The 16,660-nt window shown below is 44.3% G+C and overlaps 1 long non-coding RNA gene across 2 annotated transcripts in view; it reads left to right on the forward strand.

Moving 5' to 3' along the window:
• LOC141573224 (uncharacterized) overlaps window positions 1-8,826 on the forward strand; it is a 75,878-nt gene extending 67,052 nt beyond the window's left edge. The window contains exons 2-5 of one of the 2 annotated variants that reach the window (XR_012498933.2): window positions 286-412; window positions 5,489-5,696; window positions 6,445-6,540; window positions 7,454-8,826. This is a non-coding gene — a long non-coding RNA (uncharacterized LOC141573224). Of the gene's footprint in view, window positions 1-285; window positions 5,697-6,444 lie in introns of both variants that reach the window. The other variant, XR_016021018.1, reaches the window with a different exon arrangement.
• Window positions 8,827-16,660: the final 7,834 nt, after the last annotated feature.

Genomic DNA, 16,660 nt, shown 5'->3' on the forward strand with positions numbered 1-16,660 from the left:
ATATTAACAATTACATAGGAAATGTTTACCGGGTGCCCGTGTGTTTACGCTTTGATTGCATGTTATGTATTTCAAACACATGATCTCATCATCTAAGCTAGGTATTATCTTTCACATGAGGCCCACGGAGGCCAAATATTAGATAGTTTTATGACCACCAAATCCTCAGGGTTCTTTGTTGACCATCCAAATTCGATCACTTGGAAAATATGATGTCTTCACCCTTAAGAATTTTAATAATCAATGCATAGGAAGGAGCAATGTCTTTTTTTTATTAACTTCCAGATGAGGCAAGTAAATCAGAATGAATTCAGTGACGCATGATTTCCTTGGGCAGTTGGTGGTGAAGTCAAAATGACAGCTCCTGGATCTGAATCATGCAGTTTCTCTGGAATGTTCCTCACCTGAAAAGGTACAATCAGCCTTTATTATTCCACTACCCATCACGCTTCTGTGACGTCCCTGCTGCATTTCTCTTCTTCGTGGTCTCCAAGGAGACCAGGATGTCACTGCTTGGTGTGAATAGTGGTCTCTTCTAGTGTACAATAGGACCGCCACGGCCTGCCTGCAGCGTGTGTGTGAGTGTGTGTGTGTGTGTGTGTGTGTGTGTGTGTGTGTTGTTTTTAATAAAAGACACTGTGGAGATGATAATATGTTGGCTTAAGTTCAGTTTTAAAAATAAGCAGTTTTTCAGCTCATAATCTAAATGACTCTCCAAAAATGAACAAACTTGATGAAAATCCATAACGAAGGACTCACAAGCAGAGCCTGTCCTGCACATACATGTGAGGCCCCAAGGGGAGCACCAAAGTGCTTTGCAAAGCAGATCTACAGAAAAGTCAGCGTCTTCCACACCCAGGAGATGTATGTACTGTGAGAACACAAAGAGCTGCTTCCCGCTGGCCTCGGCAGAGGAGGACGTCCGTTCTTATTCCCATGACACTGGGTAATGGGAGTTGTTAGCTGTCACAGGGGCCAACGCAGGGACCAACCCCGGTCCTGAGCCAAATGGCTGCTATGGATAAGAAGGACAAAACAGCTAAGGAAACTTACACAATCCATGTTCCCAAGAGGTGTAGGAAAAATGGCACTCACCTAACCAGGTAACCTGAATGAGTTACATTTCCTGATCAGTAAAATGATGACAAAAGTAGTAACAACTACAATGATGACCTTACAAGGCTTTGGGAAATTTTAAATTTAAAGAAAATCTGTCTGTGGGGGTGGTGGTGTGTGTATTTTATATACAAGTATGTTATATATACTATATATATGCTACATACATAGAAAGCACTTAGTACAGCATTCATGCAATGATTGATTCATTCATTCATCAAACACACAATAAATGCTGGTTTCCTAGGTTTTCTTCTATTCCTCCCTCCTTCCTTATCTCAATCCAATTTTTGTCCCAATGCTTGGGACAGCTCTGAAATGCCTTTTTCTACTAACCTGTCTCACAATGGTCTAATCCCAGCTCACATTCCCTATTAGTGGGTGAACAACCCAACGCTTGGCTAGTGAATTCTGCTTCACAACGACAGGAAGAGCCGACATCGAAGGATCAAAAAGTGACATCACTATGAACATTTGGGTCAAACGGAACCCCTTCCCAGGAAAAGTTCTGGGAAGGGCTGGGAGCCCTGAGACCACCAGTGCTTGTGAAGAGCTGCTCCTGGGAAAAGATCCGCCAGCGCTGTGGTGAGCTCCAAGTGAGGAAGTTTCAGTCCGATGGCTTATTCAAACCTACTGGGAGGGACAAAAAGCAAGAGTGAAAAGCATCGTGACGGGTCCTGGGCTTCCTGATTTCACCAGCTAACCACTGGTGTGCGGCTTTGCCTATGGTTTTTGCTTTGGGCCACAAAGCTGGGTTTCGATTCCTCCACGATACGGTAACTCTTTTCGTGGGAGATTATGGTCATTTGGGGGGGGAAGGAGGGCTACCATGTGTACAGGGTAGTTGTGGTAAGAAGCCAGTTTATTTTAGATCTGGCAAGTGTGTCTGCATTTCATGGTTCTGTAGTTTCTGTATGGTCTGTGTTTTCCTGGATTATAGTTTAAAGTCTCTGAAGCTATCTGTGTGAAGAGCAATTAAACCTATCTATTTATCATCAAGAAAAAAGAAAAGAAAGTCACTTTTTGGAAAAGAGCAGTGGGGGGGGGGTGGACTGGGGTGACTTGCAATCCTAGATGTAAATGTGCGTCGCTTAAAACACTGAGCTACAGACTAACATTGGACAGAGAGGTCAGTGACGCATGTTAGCAGGCCTAAAACATCCTCTGGTGTATGTGAAAAACATGTTCATTATAAAAGTGATGTATCATTTAAGATGACGTTGGCTGCATGGAACAGAAATCCAATCCACGTTTCTATTTCTCACAGACAAGCCACCCAGAGCTAGAATGAGTACCCTAGAAAGTCACCTGGGGCCAGTCTTCCTGGCCTTGTCCCTCACCATCCTCAGCAGGTGGGTTTGCCCTCATGGTGAGAATATGGTTACCTCACCCACAGGATCCCAGCCACATTCGAGGAACAAGAAAGGAGAAAGGTGAAACGACACTTAACAGCGAGGCCACCACTTCAGAAAATATTAGCTGTCTCAGTAGTAGTTCCGCTTTCTGCCTCACGCAGCCAGCTACCAGGAAATGTGTTCCCACTGCTCCCAACGATTGGGTTCCATTAGTAAAAAAAGGAGAAATGCTTTTGGATAGTAATTACTGTGTCATCCATGAGTGGCATTTCAAATAAAGGATGAAAGGCTGGATTCTTCAAAGCATAGGGTTAAGACATCTGGCTAAGCATTGGAGGGAAAAAAAACCTAATTAGAGCTCTACCTCACATATTACAGAAATAAAAATTCCATGTGGATAAAAAATTGTAATTACCAGGATAAATCATGGGTAATATTCATGTATTCATGCAGTGGGGATGCCTTTCTAAGCCCAAAGCCATGGCACAGAACCCATAAAGGAAAAGATGGATAGATTCGGTTACCGAAATGTTGGAATGTTTTTTGCTATAACTTCTATGCAACAAAATATCCATGAACATAATTCAACAACAAACTATTTACGAACAAGGATGTTTTCAATATATACTACAAAGGGTAAATATCCTTAATATAAGATTTGATAAGAAAAGAATTAGTCCAATAAATGGCAAAGGTTCATTAACACAATTTGGAAGAGAAGATAAAATTAACCAATCGATACATGAAAATATGCTGAACTTCATTCTTAAGCAGAGGAACGCAAACTGACAACCAGTTACCGTGTTTTACTCATAAAACTGTCAACTATTTAAAAAATCTGATTCTACTTGGTGATTGAGGTGATGGGTGATGTAGGACATGAACATATATAAATACTAGGAGAAAAACTGTAACTGTTTTTCAGTGGGCAATATAACAGTATATATAGACAAATATGTACATACACACACACGAGGTCTGACAATTAAGTTCACAAACTTGTTGCAATGATGTTGCTAACCTCTTTTGGTATCAGAGGGATTATTCATTTTTAATTTGTACCAACTGGACAAACAGTTCACCAAGTTTGCTATTTGGAAGTGCTGAAAAGGCTGCATGAAAAAGTTAGATGACCTGAACTTTTCACCAACAATTCATGACTCTTGCATCACGACAATGTAATAGCTCACATGGCACTGTCTGTGTGGGACTTTTTAGCCAGTAAACAAATAACTGTATTGGAACACCCTCCCTACTCACCTGATATGGCTCCCAATGACTTCTTTTTTTACCCAAAGATAAAGGAAATATTGAAAGGAAGACATTTTGATAACATTCAGGACATCTAGGGTAATATGACAGCTCTGATGGCCATTCCAGAAAAAGAATTCCAAAATTGCTTTGAAGGGTGGACTAGGCGCTGGCATCAGTGCATAGCTTCCCAAGGGGGGTACTTCAAAAGTGACCAGAGTGATATTCAGCAATGAGGTATGTAGCACGTTTTCTAGCATGAGTTTGCGAACTTAATTGTCTGACCTTCGTGTGTGTGTGTGTGTGTGTGTGTGTGTGTGTGTGTGTGTACAGGAACATATATCAATATCTTTACCTTAAATACTACTGCTAATGTTTTATTCTCTGGAAGTTTTAGAGATCTGTGAAGGTTTAGCTATGAAATTTTTATCACAATATTACTTAGAGTGAAATTTGGAGACGCATAAAAGTTCACAGTAGGAGATTGATTAAATAAATTTTGTTACACAAAAAGACTTTATTCTATCATTACTAATTATGCTAAACATGAAATCTTGTGGTATGGAAATACTCTCCTGATATATTAAAAGGAACATACAAGTTAACAAACATTAAAAAGAGATTGACAGGGAGACGAGGAAGATAGAGACACGCAAAGAAAAAGATTCAGATGGATACACACTAATTAAATATAGCTATGTGAAGGGATTCTGGGTGTGTTTTATTTCGTTTTTCACTATCTGTACTCTTTTACAATTAATATGCGATGTTTGTAACAACAGCAAAAAGCAATAAAATGTATTCTCTCAGCCGTGAACAGCATTACACCAAAATATTCGCAATGATTGTCTCTGGCTGAGAGGACCGTGAGGCCCTTTGTTTGCATTTTCATTTAAAACTTTTCTGTATTTCCCTTTAACACATGGGCATACAAACAAATGCTGTTAAACAAATGCTTTAAAACAAAACAGACCAGCACTGAGCTGCTCTCTGTTGTCCTTTGTAATAGAGCCCAAGATTCATTAGGAGGTGCCTGAGCTTCTCCATCACCCGGCCCTGGCTCACCACAACCAGCTCACCTACTGTCTCCTCTACCACCGTCCAGGGCTGAACAGAATGACGTTCACATCTCTGAAGAGAGCCACGCTCACACTCCCCTTTGGTTTCCTCCTGCCTGCATGCCCCTTCCTGGCTTCTCGAAACTCCTACTGGAAAACGCCCCTGACCCATCCCACCCTCACCCAGTCCATGCAGCTGGGTGGGTCACATGCCCCCTGCATACCCACATCATTCTGTTTGCTGGTCTTTCTCCCTCACTGGCTTCTAAGTTTCTGAAAGGAAGTACTTAATGAATAATCAATAATTATCGTTGCCAAAAGAGGTAGTGAAAAGTAAGAGAGAAACAGAACCAGCCTCCATGTATCAGAACCGGCTGTGGACATCTCATTCTCATTGAATCCTAACCAAGATTTTGTGAGGCAGGTATGTATTATCATTGAGCCCCTTTTCCAGATGAGACCAAGGGCCAAAGAATTAAGGAATTTGGATCGCCCTCAGCAGCCCCCAGCACACAGGAAGTGCTAATAGTTACAGAATAAAAGAACACACATAGACTAGGGCCATTTCTCTAAAGGCAAAACTAAGTGAAGAATTGAGTTAATTATCTGGATAATTAAAGCACAATGCACCTTGCCATGAGGATGAGGTTGAGAGTAGAAATAGGAACAGATTGTTGATTTTTTCCTTTTTCTCCTGGGTTATTTCAGGTGTCTACGTGGAGTGCCTGGATTCGTCTGCACACAGAAACTCCTTGAGAATTTTTATAGGTTGAACCAAACCATGACAATGAAATAAACCCTTCTAGGCAGGAAGGCAGAACTGGACATGAAAGGTGATTTCTCTACACTATTTGGCCTGTGTAGAAAAAACCATGATGAGCTTCTAGAAAATGCATTATTGGTATAATGTAATAAGGTGAGCTTTCTTTTTTCTTTTCAAATAATGGCTTATTTTGTATTAACCGTGGTATAAAACATTGACGGTAAAGGTTGTTTTTCAGCACAAGTGAATTGTATTTGATTTCATATCCTGCCTTTTCCATCTATTTCAATAGCTCTCATGTTTTGTCAATGAGGCTTTATTCATGTCGTTATTGGATTTCTAGTTCGGCATGGATTCAGTGAATTCAAGAGATTTTTCTTTCCGAATCACATCCTTTGTTTCCTATGTTTTCTTTGATTTCCAAGTGATTCCTGGTCAATTCATGCTCATCTCCATATTTCATTTCCTGCTACAAAAAAAAAAAAAAAGATACTCTAATTGTGCTACAGTTGCGAAAAAAGATTTTTGTGAATAATTAAATATTTTGTTTTTGAAAAGGGCAGCCTCTACGTAATGTCTTGAAAAATATTAAAATCCACAGCCCTTATTGTATATGCAAATCCCCACTGCATGCCCAATTTTTGTTGAAGCACCAGGACAAACAAAACTCAAAATCCAATTAAAGGAATTTTATTTAGAATTAGAGGAGAAAGGTTAATTAGGGCTTGATAGAAAATGTTTAAGTCTACATTACACCAACATAAATGGTCTTCCCCAGATACATTTGATACACATAATTTATGTGTTGTCTAGTTAGCATTCAGTTGGCACTAATTTATAAATGATACTGAGCGAATATCCACTTTCTTCCTGTCTCTGATGAAAGTCTCTTGTGTGCCAGGCACTGGGCTACACGCGGTCTCTGTTCTCTCGGCACTTGTGGTCTAGGAGGAAGACAGATCAAATCACATGAATGAATGTATCACTGCAAACCAAGGTGAGTGTCCTAAAGAAAAGAAGCACAGTCACAGGAGCTTCTCTGGGCCAGGACAGGCCAAGGCTATACCTTCCAAACCTTTGAATCACGGTCTCCGGCAAGTCAGTGGGATTCCCGCCCTGCCTGACATCGCATTGAAATATTTTCCCTGCTAAACACTTAAGGCAAAAAAACTTGCTAGACCTCACCTGGCCTGAATTTTGAAATTCAGTTAGAAATTCTTCTGTTTCTATTCTTGACACCGTAGCACATCATTGTTTCAGATTTGATGTAAAAAGTTCCATCTTGGAGGTGGCTTCCCACCGACCAAGGCTTCATTTAGAATGTGAGGTCCAATGTGTTCGCGTATTCACAGCAACGCAGGGCGTGGGAAAAACACAGGGGAGAATCCTAGGGTGTGTGGCAATGGCCAGGCCCCGTGGGCACGCACAGGGGCTTTAGCAGCAGTGCACGGGGTTCCCTGGACAGCTCTGACCCGTTTCACCATGGCTCACAAACAAATTCCTTTGTATCACCCTCCCCCCCAAAAAAAAGCTTCCATATCAAATGTATACACTTAATTAGAAACATTAGGAAAAGAGTGATAAAGCAAGGTCTTGAGTCCATCCAGGAATACTCAAAGCCAGGGGAGGAACTGAATGAGTGGAATGAAAAATTGGCGTTTTGGCAAATATGCGTGGTCAGGCTAGGCATTGGACTTGGGAGTGACCATTTGGGTTCAAGGATTAATGAGTTCCTGTTAGAAACAGGAACTGAGGTGGTTGATGACTTCACCTGGGATAAGTATTCTCTTCCCAAATTGCAGAAAAATACATCAGAAAGTTAAGTCACTTGTCCAAGGTCACTTGGCTTCTAAGGGGCAGATTAAATTCAAAGTCATTCATTCAGGGTTCTTTTCCCACCATCATTTTAGGAGAAAATGTTGAAATTAAAGATGTGATGAAAAATCTAGAGTTCATCTTGTGACCGCCAAAAAGGCTCACAGAGAGGATCCTGGGTGGTGAATAAACGGTCCTATGTCCCATCACAGCAGGGCCACCAACATTATAGGAATCAGGGCAAGCCATCCTTTTTTACAGAAAAGCAATTATTTCTAGGGCTACAAACAAGGCCCTTACAACACCAAAGGCGTGATCCACAAAAGAAATAATTGATAAGCTGGACTTCATTCAAATTAAAAACTTCTGCTTTGTGAAAGATACTTAGGAGAATAAGAAGACAATTCATAGACTGGGAAAAAATATTTGCAAAAGATACATCTGATAAAGGACTGTTATCCAAAATATACATAGAACTCTTAAAACTCAATAATAAGAAAACAGCTCAGTTAAAAAGACCTTAACAGATACCACACCAAAAAAGATACACAGATGGCAAATAAGTACATGAAAAGATGGTCCACATCATATGTCATCAGGGAAATTGCAAATTAAAACAATGAGAAACTACTACACACCTATTTAGAATGGCCAAAATCCAGACCACTGTCCACACCAGATGCTTCGAGCAAGGGAAGCAACAGGAACTCTCGTCTGTCGCTGGTGGGAATGAAAAAGGTCCAGCCCCTCTGGAATACAATTTGGTGGTTACTTACAAAACTAAACGTACTCCTACCATATGATCCAGGAATCAAACTCCTTGGTATTTACCCAAAGGAGTTGTAAACATGTCCACATAAAAATCTGTACATGGATGTTTATAGCAGCTTTATTCATAATCGCCAAAACTTGGAATCAACCAGGATGTCCTTCAGTAGGTGATGGATAAATAAACTGTGGTCCATCCAGACAACAGAGTGTTATTTTGTGCTAAAAGGACATGAGCTACCAAGCCATGAAAAGACCTGGAAGAACCTTAAATGTGCATTACTAAGTGAAAGAAGCCAATCTGAAAGCTACAAACTGTGTGATCCTAACAATATAAACAAAACTATAAGGACAATAAAAGATCAGTGGTTGTCAGGTGTTAGGAGGGAGGGAGAGATGAATAGATGGAGGATTTTTAGGGCAGTGAAACTGCCTTGTATGATAACACAATGGTGGATACATGTCAGTATACATTTGTCAAAACCTATAGAATGAACAACACCAAGAGAGAACTGTAATGTAAACTGTGGTGGACTTTGGGTGATTATGACGTGTCAATGTAGGTCCATCGATGGGGGTAACAAATGGACCCCTCTGGTGGGGGTCGTTGAGAGTGGGGGAGGCCATGCAGGTGTCGGGGTGGCGGCATCTGGGAACTCTCTGTACCCTCCTGTCAACTTTTCTGTGAACCTAAAACTACTTTAAAAATAAAGTCTTTAAAAAATAGAAGAAAAAACGCCTGTATAACAGTTTACTTCATCCATTTCTCCAGCTGATAGTCTCTGATCTAGAACCCAGTTAGATGGGAGATGATTTCATTTTTTTTTTTTTTTCTCAAAGAAATCCTATGGTCTGCTCCTTTGCTCTCCCATCTCTTTTCTAGTCTTTATTCTGATTTCTGTAATAATGTGAGTTACATTTTGACAAGTATGAGTTTATCTTTATTCTTCTGTCTCCTAGAAACATATTATCAATAGTGTAATAACAACTTAGTATTGGGGAAAGGGGAATTTGTAGCAACTTGTAAAAAAGACACACATGTAAATACTTACAGTTAAGTAGTTTCCAAGCAATTTAGTACATCCAGGGAGAGCTTGAATCCTCACCACAACTCTATACATCTATACTATTATCTCCACTTTCCATATGGATAAGCAGACTCAAAATCAAGGTCATACAGCTCATGTACCCATAGACTATTTTGCCTGAAGTAATTGCACTGTAATATTTAAATCTGCTCCAATGGGAAGAGTCGCTCAGCAGTGCCATGAAATGATGCAATTAGGGGATCAATTGGAGGTTTGGAGTCAATCTTCCCCTGATGCCACACTGCTCCTGCAGGCGGACGCAGAGGCTGGATCCACCGGGACAGCAGAGGAGGGAGTGGGTGTGCGTTGCAAGTCATTTCTAGGTAACAAGCAATAGCTAAGGGCGATGTAAAGGCAAGAAGGGACATTCATCCATAATGAGGCCAGAAAGAAATGGATCAGAGTCCCCGGAAGTGGGCCGTTGGGCCTGCTGGTTAAAGGCCACGCCAGTCACAGTCACCAGCACCTGGATGTTTATATCACAACCTCTCGCGTAGCCTTCAGAGCTCATCAAATAGGTCCGTGGTGTTTCCATCAAATTGTATGCGGCTCTCACCACAGAGTAAGGGCTAACTCCTCCTAGCTACAGATCTGATTACCAGCTTCCTAAGGGCCTCAGTTCAAGTATCCCTTGCAGGCATTGTTCATGCCTCTCAAGGGGCCGACTCCCAGAAGATGCCACCTGGTGGTCACTGTGGATTTGCTCATCATGATGATTGGGTACAAACCGCAGCTCGTTATTGGGAAAAGCTGAATTGCTCTGTCTAATGGGGGAGGAGACTATTGTAATGGGATAGAAGAGAAGGGAGGAGAGGCAAGCCAGTGGGTGATGTCGGGGGAGAGGAAAAGGAGGCTGGTGTCCAGCGGCCATACGGCCAGGAGGTGACTCCATTGATGGATTCTTAGCAGACAATCTAAGACAGATGCAGGAGCCTGGGAGACGGCACAGCTGACACAGGTAAGACATTTCCATCGGGCATTCGTTTTGTTACTCAGAGTTGAGAGTCTGATGTCCCAAAGGGGGGGGGGGGGGCAGGGAGAAGAAGAAGAAAGAGAGAAAGAAAGAGAAAGGCGGGGAGCAGGACTCTCCCTGTCCTCAGGGTCCTTTCATTTGTCTTTGGATGTGCAGAAAGTTGGGTTTGAACCTGAGTCTCTCTGACCTCAAAACCCTTCATTGTCTGCTAATGTGTAAGTGTGCAACAAAACCTCGGTTTCTAAGTCAGCCTGCCACGGAAACTCATTCTGTGCTGATTACAAAACTAGCGGAAACTTGACTAGTTCCCCGTGACACAAGGAAAACACCCAAACTCCCAGAAAGGCTTTCAGGGCCTCCCACCAAAGCGCTCCAGGTCACTGGTGTAATGTTACTTTCCACTTCCAGAAACAATCCAGTCTGCAACACCTTGAGTTGTGTTGTCAGTTGTCCCCCTTCCCCCAATTCTCGTCTGTACTTCTCTCTGTCCTTCTGTCGCTGTCTCATGTCTGAGGTCTTTAGCCATCGGTACATCACTCCAGAGACATGGCACATAACTGATTCCCAATGAAGACTGAGTACATTAAATTTAAAGATAATGGGTCTATAATTTTATTTCCAGCTAACCTTGATGATTTGGCTTAACAGACAGTTCCCTCTAGAGGTTTCTCCTGGAAGACAGGAAAAAATCACCTTTCAGTGTTCTAACACAGAATTCAAAGGCAGCAAACCTAGCCTGGCTCTCTTGTAAGTGGCTCCTGGTACTCCTGGTACCTGATTTAGAAGGTTTCTGTCCTCAAGTTATGTGTTTACATTAGAACCAATGAGGAGGATGGAATGATGCTGGACAAAGAAAGTCCCACTGATTTTTGTCTCATGCACCTGAGCTCATCAGCTGTCCCCGTGTGCCAGCCATACCCAGTGCAACAAAAACAAGAGGCCTGAGACGGTTGAGCTGAGCCCCAAGGGCTGAGGGGGCTCGGTAGTGCTTCTGGGAGATGCACCTTCTTAGATGCCATTGGAATTTCCGATTTCTTGGCACAGATCCTTGAAGCAGCTAGAACCACCGCTCCAGCAGACCCCAAAGGGCGGTCTGCACTGCCCTCAGGTTCACCACGAGCAGACCTGCTTTGCAGGACTCTAGAAAAGCAGCAGCTGTGTCTCCCTTAACTCCTTAACGGGCCAGAGGAGATTCCATCCTCCTGAAGAGGCCACAGGGAGACAGGGAGCAGCGTCATAAAGCATCTGCCCACTGAAATCATATGCATTTATTCCATGAGCACTTACCCCCAGATGGAAACAAACATAAATCAATGAAGCAGTGTGTGTCGTGTTCCTCATTCCTTATTGCCAACATTATTCTTCACAGCCACCTACCACCTTCCTTCAAGAGGCCTCAAAGCACTTCTCTGTACACAAACATTCCTATCAAAAGAGCTGGCCCTGCTTCAACAGGCTTCTTCCAGTTCAGCATTATTGGAATGTGAGGAAGGAAAAAATGGTCAAGAAAGGACGTTGGTTAGACAGACAAAAAGACAGGGGCAGAAATAAAGGTCAGACAGAGCCAGAAAGAAAGAAACAGGCACAGAAAGGGAAAGTCATAGAGTCAGAGGCATAAGTAGAGACAGACTGATTGATATACAGACAGGTACACAGAACCTGGCAGAGCAGGTGACAGACAGACAGACCACAAGGTTGGTCCAAGACAGCCTGAACCCAAGCCAGTGCCAGGGCCGAATGGTGCCCCAGCACTTTCTTCCTCGGAAGCACCACTTCCTGTGCCCCCTGCCACAGTCCCCCGCCCCCCTCGCCCCTCCCCAGAACAATAAAAATTAAAAGCATACATAGAGAAACAGAAATAACGCGAATGTGGCCAAATGTTAATTCTTACATCTCTGTGGGGGCATACCAAAGTAAAGACTACTACTCTTTTAGCGTTTCGGGATGCATAAAGTTTTTATTTATACAAGGTTGGATTTTTATTTTTATTTTTTATTTTTTGAATAATAAAAAGCAAGGAAAGCTCGCGCCAGGGCCCCTCCCTGCATTTCTCCCAGGCGTGGCTTGCTCTGATTTCCTGCGCCTGCCAAACCTTCTCACTGCCTTCTCCTCGCCCCACATGGACCCAAACACGGATTACAGCCCCGCCTTCCTTGATTCCTGCAAACCGCCACCCCCTCCACACGCACAAGGCAGGTGCCATCACTTTGAGCAAAGGTCCTGGAGAAGTGGTTGGGGATGGGGCTTAGGCGCCAGAGCATCAAAGGCCATGAGTAAAGATTTAATATTTTTTAAATCAAAACTTATAAGCACTGCTTGCCTTTATGGTTCGCAAATGAGTACTACACCGTCACATCTTGTTCTTGTAGTAATGTTTTCCATACAGTGCAGCCGCTGAAGGGGGGCATGGCTGTTTCTGTCAATTCCCTGCGCAGGAAGGTCTTGTGCTGGACATTTCTGCTCCTCAAGACCCAGCCTCCCGTCACGTCACGCTGCTCAGCTGCTTCTCTTTCCTCGTCCACCCCCTCCCTCTTTGCGTCCACACAAACTCTGAATTCGACTCAATTTCTCTTGCAGAACCACTCTGTTTTCTCTGTATTCTGTCTTCTGCTTCCCAACCCCGGGTCTGTGTGTGCGGGAGGTGGGGGAGCTGTGCCCTACACACCCACAGACCCATTCATTCATTTGGCTAAGTGAACAATCGTATCTGTCCCCAGAGAGCTATTAGGCTCGCAGAGGGCAGAAGCATGGATGCAGTGCTCGTTTGAAATAGAACGTTTTAAAATCCTCGCGACCCTGAACTGTGGCTGCGCCAAAGAACCCTATTTAAAATGTGGCGAACACTCCCTAGCAATTTGTATGGGAACTTTGTCTGTGACGTGTGCCACAGAAAAGCAGACCTTTTGACTGCCTTTAAAGGATGGGCAATAAGAATGCTACTGTCATCATATTTTCCTGGGTCACTAGCCTGGGAGAGAACAGTGGAGGCCATGGAAAGACGTCTCCCCACACCTCATTTTCCCAGCCCAGTGATCTGCCCAGCCACCATCTATGTTCTTGACTCAGCCCTCCCCTGACAGCTCTGTTTAGTCTCTTTTGACCCAGATCTCAACTCCTCTTTGGGGCCTTCCTTTGTCCTTCCTATGCCCGGACCCCAGACCTGTTCTGGATCTAGCCTGTTCATGCACAATCTGGTTTTCCTGCATTGTCCCTGTTTGGCTTCATGTGAGCAGGACTCAGTGATTTCTGTCCCTCATCTCATTTTTGCCAGCCCCCAACTTCACAGGCGACTGACAACCTTCAGGAACGTCATCCCTCCCCTGGCATTTCTTCCTCCGCTTCCCCACTCCCACAAGATGTCTTGCCGGAGAAGGTTTACTCCGGTTCCCCACTCTGAGGGAAGTCGTGCCTTGCTTCTGGAGCTTTAGACCACCAGAAAGAACCATGGAAATCTTACTGGTCTAAGACCAGCCACAGCCTCCTCCTTCTGGCAACGCCAGCTTGGAGTCTCCTGCTTGCCATAAAATGGAAGCTTCCAGATAATAAGAAATAGAAACTGTTCAAGGGTCCCACTCTCCCATCCTCTATGAAATGCAGTGCTAGCTAATATTTAAGTAGCTTCTGCTTTTCCAGATAAAAGAGGGTTTCTTTAGCCGCAGAGCCTTCGGGCCACATACCTGCAGGGAGGGAACCCCAGGCAGTGGGCGGTGGCCCTCAAAGCAGCCAGAACTCTGTAACCAGCACCACCCTTTCCAGAGAAAGGTCGCCATCTCTACCCTCTTATTTTGTTCGGGCCAAAAGTGATGATCGTAATGTTCTCTTACCAGAGTTGGGACACTTTGGGGTAAAAGTCATCCTAACTTTGGGAGAAACGTAAAAGCAAATGAGCATGATTTCTAAACAAATGGACTTTTCGCCTAGGGTTTGCAAAAGTTACACGTTTTCCTTCGTCATTTTTGTAATCACCCTGCAGAGGGGAGCATTTAGAGCGCCTTGTACCTTTCCCCAAAATCTGCAACTAAGAGCCACAGCCTGTTAACCTTATCTGCTTCCCATAACTGGGAAACATTCTGACTGAGTCAGGGGTCTCCTGTAGTGACATGCCAGCAAGCGGTACTGTTGTGACAAGAGCCTTCACCGGGAACCCCCTGCCCACCCGTCTTCTTACAGGTGCATTCCCACACCACACCTCCGTGACTGGTCCAGGCTTGCCAACCTCTCCGTCCTTCCCATGGAATTCTGTAACTTTAGACAGCCCTTTTCTCTCTGGAGGAAAGAGTGGGAAAGTCCAGAGCCATCGGCTGCCCCACTGCAGGAGAGAAGGAACCCCACACAGGCAAGAGAAGGACAGGTGAGTGATGCTGGGGCGCCCCAAGGTTCCAGGGTCAGAGTCCAGAGAAGAACACTGGGTACTGCCTTCCAGAGGCTCTGCTTTGGGGCTGTGTTTTCTCATGTTGGTGTGGACTCTCTGAACCACCCCAATCCCTCCAGTAAATCTTTTTATCCTTAGAGGAATCTAAGTTGGTTTTCTAACACCTGGAAGTCAAAGAATCCTAGCAGATGGTCCATGATTTATTTATCCTGGTAAGTGACATAATGACAAGTGCCAGGAACTGTGTCAGGACTGGAGGAAACGCAGATAGTAGGACAACCTCCTCCCTTACGGGGCTCGCAATCCACAATCCGGGGGCAAGAGCAGCACTGCTTTCCCTGAGTTCCTGGGTTTCCCACCCGGCCTGTGAAGAAGCCCTTCTCAGGGTGTTTCAGCAGCCCTCCCCACACAGCAGGGGCCCCCACCCTTCCCCTTTATCTTCCCGTGATCTTGTGCAATCGTAAGACCCCTGAACATTCGTCCAGGGAATAAGTGAAACACAGCACTAGTAAAACAATGCTGCTCTATGGTTTCCAAAGCCTCGTCAGATAAATGATCTCAACTGAAAAGAACTTCCAGTCCATGGGCATTTTAGTGGAGAAAGTTGACGTTTATCATGCGTCACAGCCAAATAAACACATCCTGTGAGAGCTTCAGCTTTCTTGCTTTTCTTATCTCAGTGTGGCTTCCTAAAGAGGCCTCCTTATTGGGAGGAGGATGACGCTAATGACGAGCCGGCGAGGAAGGGCGGTCAAGTATCTGCTTAACTCCATTGCTTTTCCTGAAAATAAAATTAATTGGCTTCCGCTGACGATTAATCTCAGGGCATCAGGTACCTAAGAGCCTGATCCCCCAGCACGGACCTGCAAGCGAGAGTTCAGGACCCGCAAACTGAGGCCCCAGCACCTCATTCATTCATTCATTCATTCCACAGGCTCTTATCGCACCGATTATGTACCAAGCACTATGGTCATTGTCGTGACTGCCCCACTCTCAGGAGTTTACAGCCTTGTACAGTGGTTCCCAAAATGACTCGTACCCTGAAACCCCCAGCAGAGCTTTAAAAAATATGGATGTCTGAATCCCACGCCCAGAACTTGTGATTTTGACAGTCTGGGATGTGATCTAGACATCTGGAGTTTTAAAATGTCCCCATGTGATTCTAAATGTGCAACCAAGGCTGAGAAGCACTGGTCTAAGGGGAGAGAAGAGAAATAGGCAGGGAATGACTAGAAAGGGCTTCAACATGTGGTACAGCGGGGCCATGGGAGACCCTGTGGGCCCAGGCTTGGAAGGTTCTGGGAGGCTTCTCCGAGGAGACAGCTGGGACCCAGGTGATCATGAAGCCTGTCCGGGTGGAGATGTTGGGAAGACGAGAGAAGAGGATTCTGAGCACAAAGAACCATAAATGTTGTAAGACAGTGCCCTGGAGAGAGAGAGAGAGAGAGAGAGAGAGAGAGAGAGAGAGAGAGAGAGAGAGCGCGAGCCTGGTGTAGTGGAGAACAGAAAATGACCTTATAGCAAAGGGAGACAGGAAGTGATAAAAATTGAGCTTGAAAAAGGAAGCAAAGATCAAAACACAAAAATTGAAGTTTTGAGATGTGATTCTGAAGGCAGTGGGACTGGATCACGAGGTGTGCAGGAGAGAGAAAGGATCTGCTGTGTTAGTGACAGAGAACTCTCCATGCCCTCGCTCCTCAGAGTGACTCCATGGCCACACCTACCTACAGGACCGGCCTGCTAGCAGCAAGGTTAATATGGACTGAGGGCTGTGCTAATGCTTCATGTGTCCTTTGAAAATCCCATCTATACCTACTTGCTGTGTTTGATATATTTATAGGCTTCTTTTCCCCCCAGGAGATCAAAGCAGCTGCATCATCTCATCCACCTTCACGTGGCACCCCTGGAGGAAAGGACAAGGTAAGTTATATTGTATAAGGCAACGTTTAAAACAGTTAAGGTTTGAAGGACTTGCCAAAAACTCAGCATGAGAAGCTGAGGAAATACCAAGTTCTAGGGCTGTGTTTCCCTGTGACTCTGGGTCTCTGATTTATCTGTAAGGTGAGATTGTCAAGGAGGACAGGCCAGCTTGGGGTATTTC

The sequence above is a fragment of the Rhinolophus sinicus genome, chromosome 4 (assembly GCF_057876585.1).
Source record: "Rhinolophus sinicus isolate RSI-liver-muscle chromosome 4, RSI-T2T, whole genome shotgun sequence".
Lineage (NCBI taxonomy): Eukaryota > Metazoa > Chordata > Mammalia > Chiroptera > Rhinolophidae > Rhinolophus > Rhinolophus sinicus.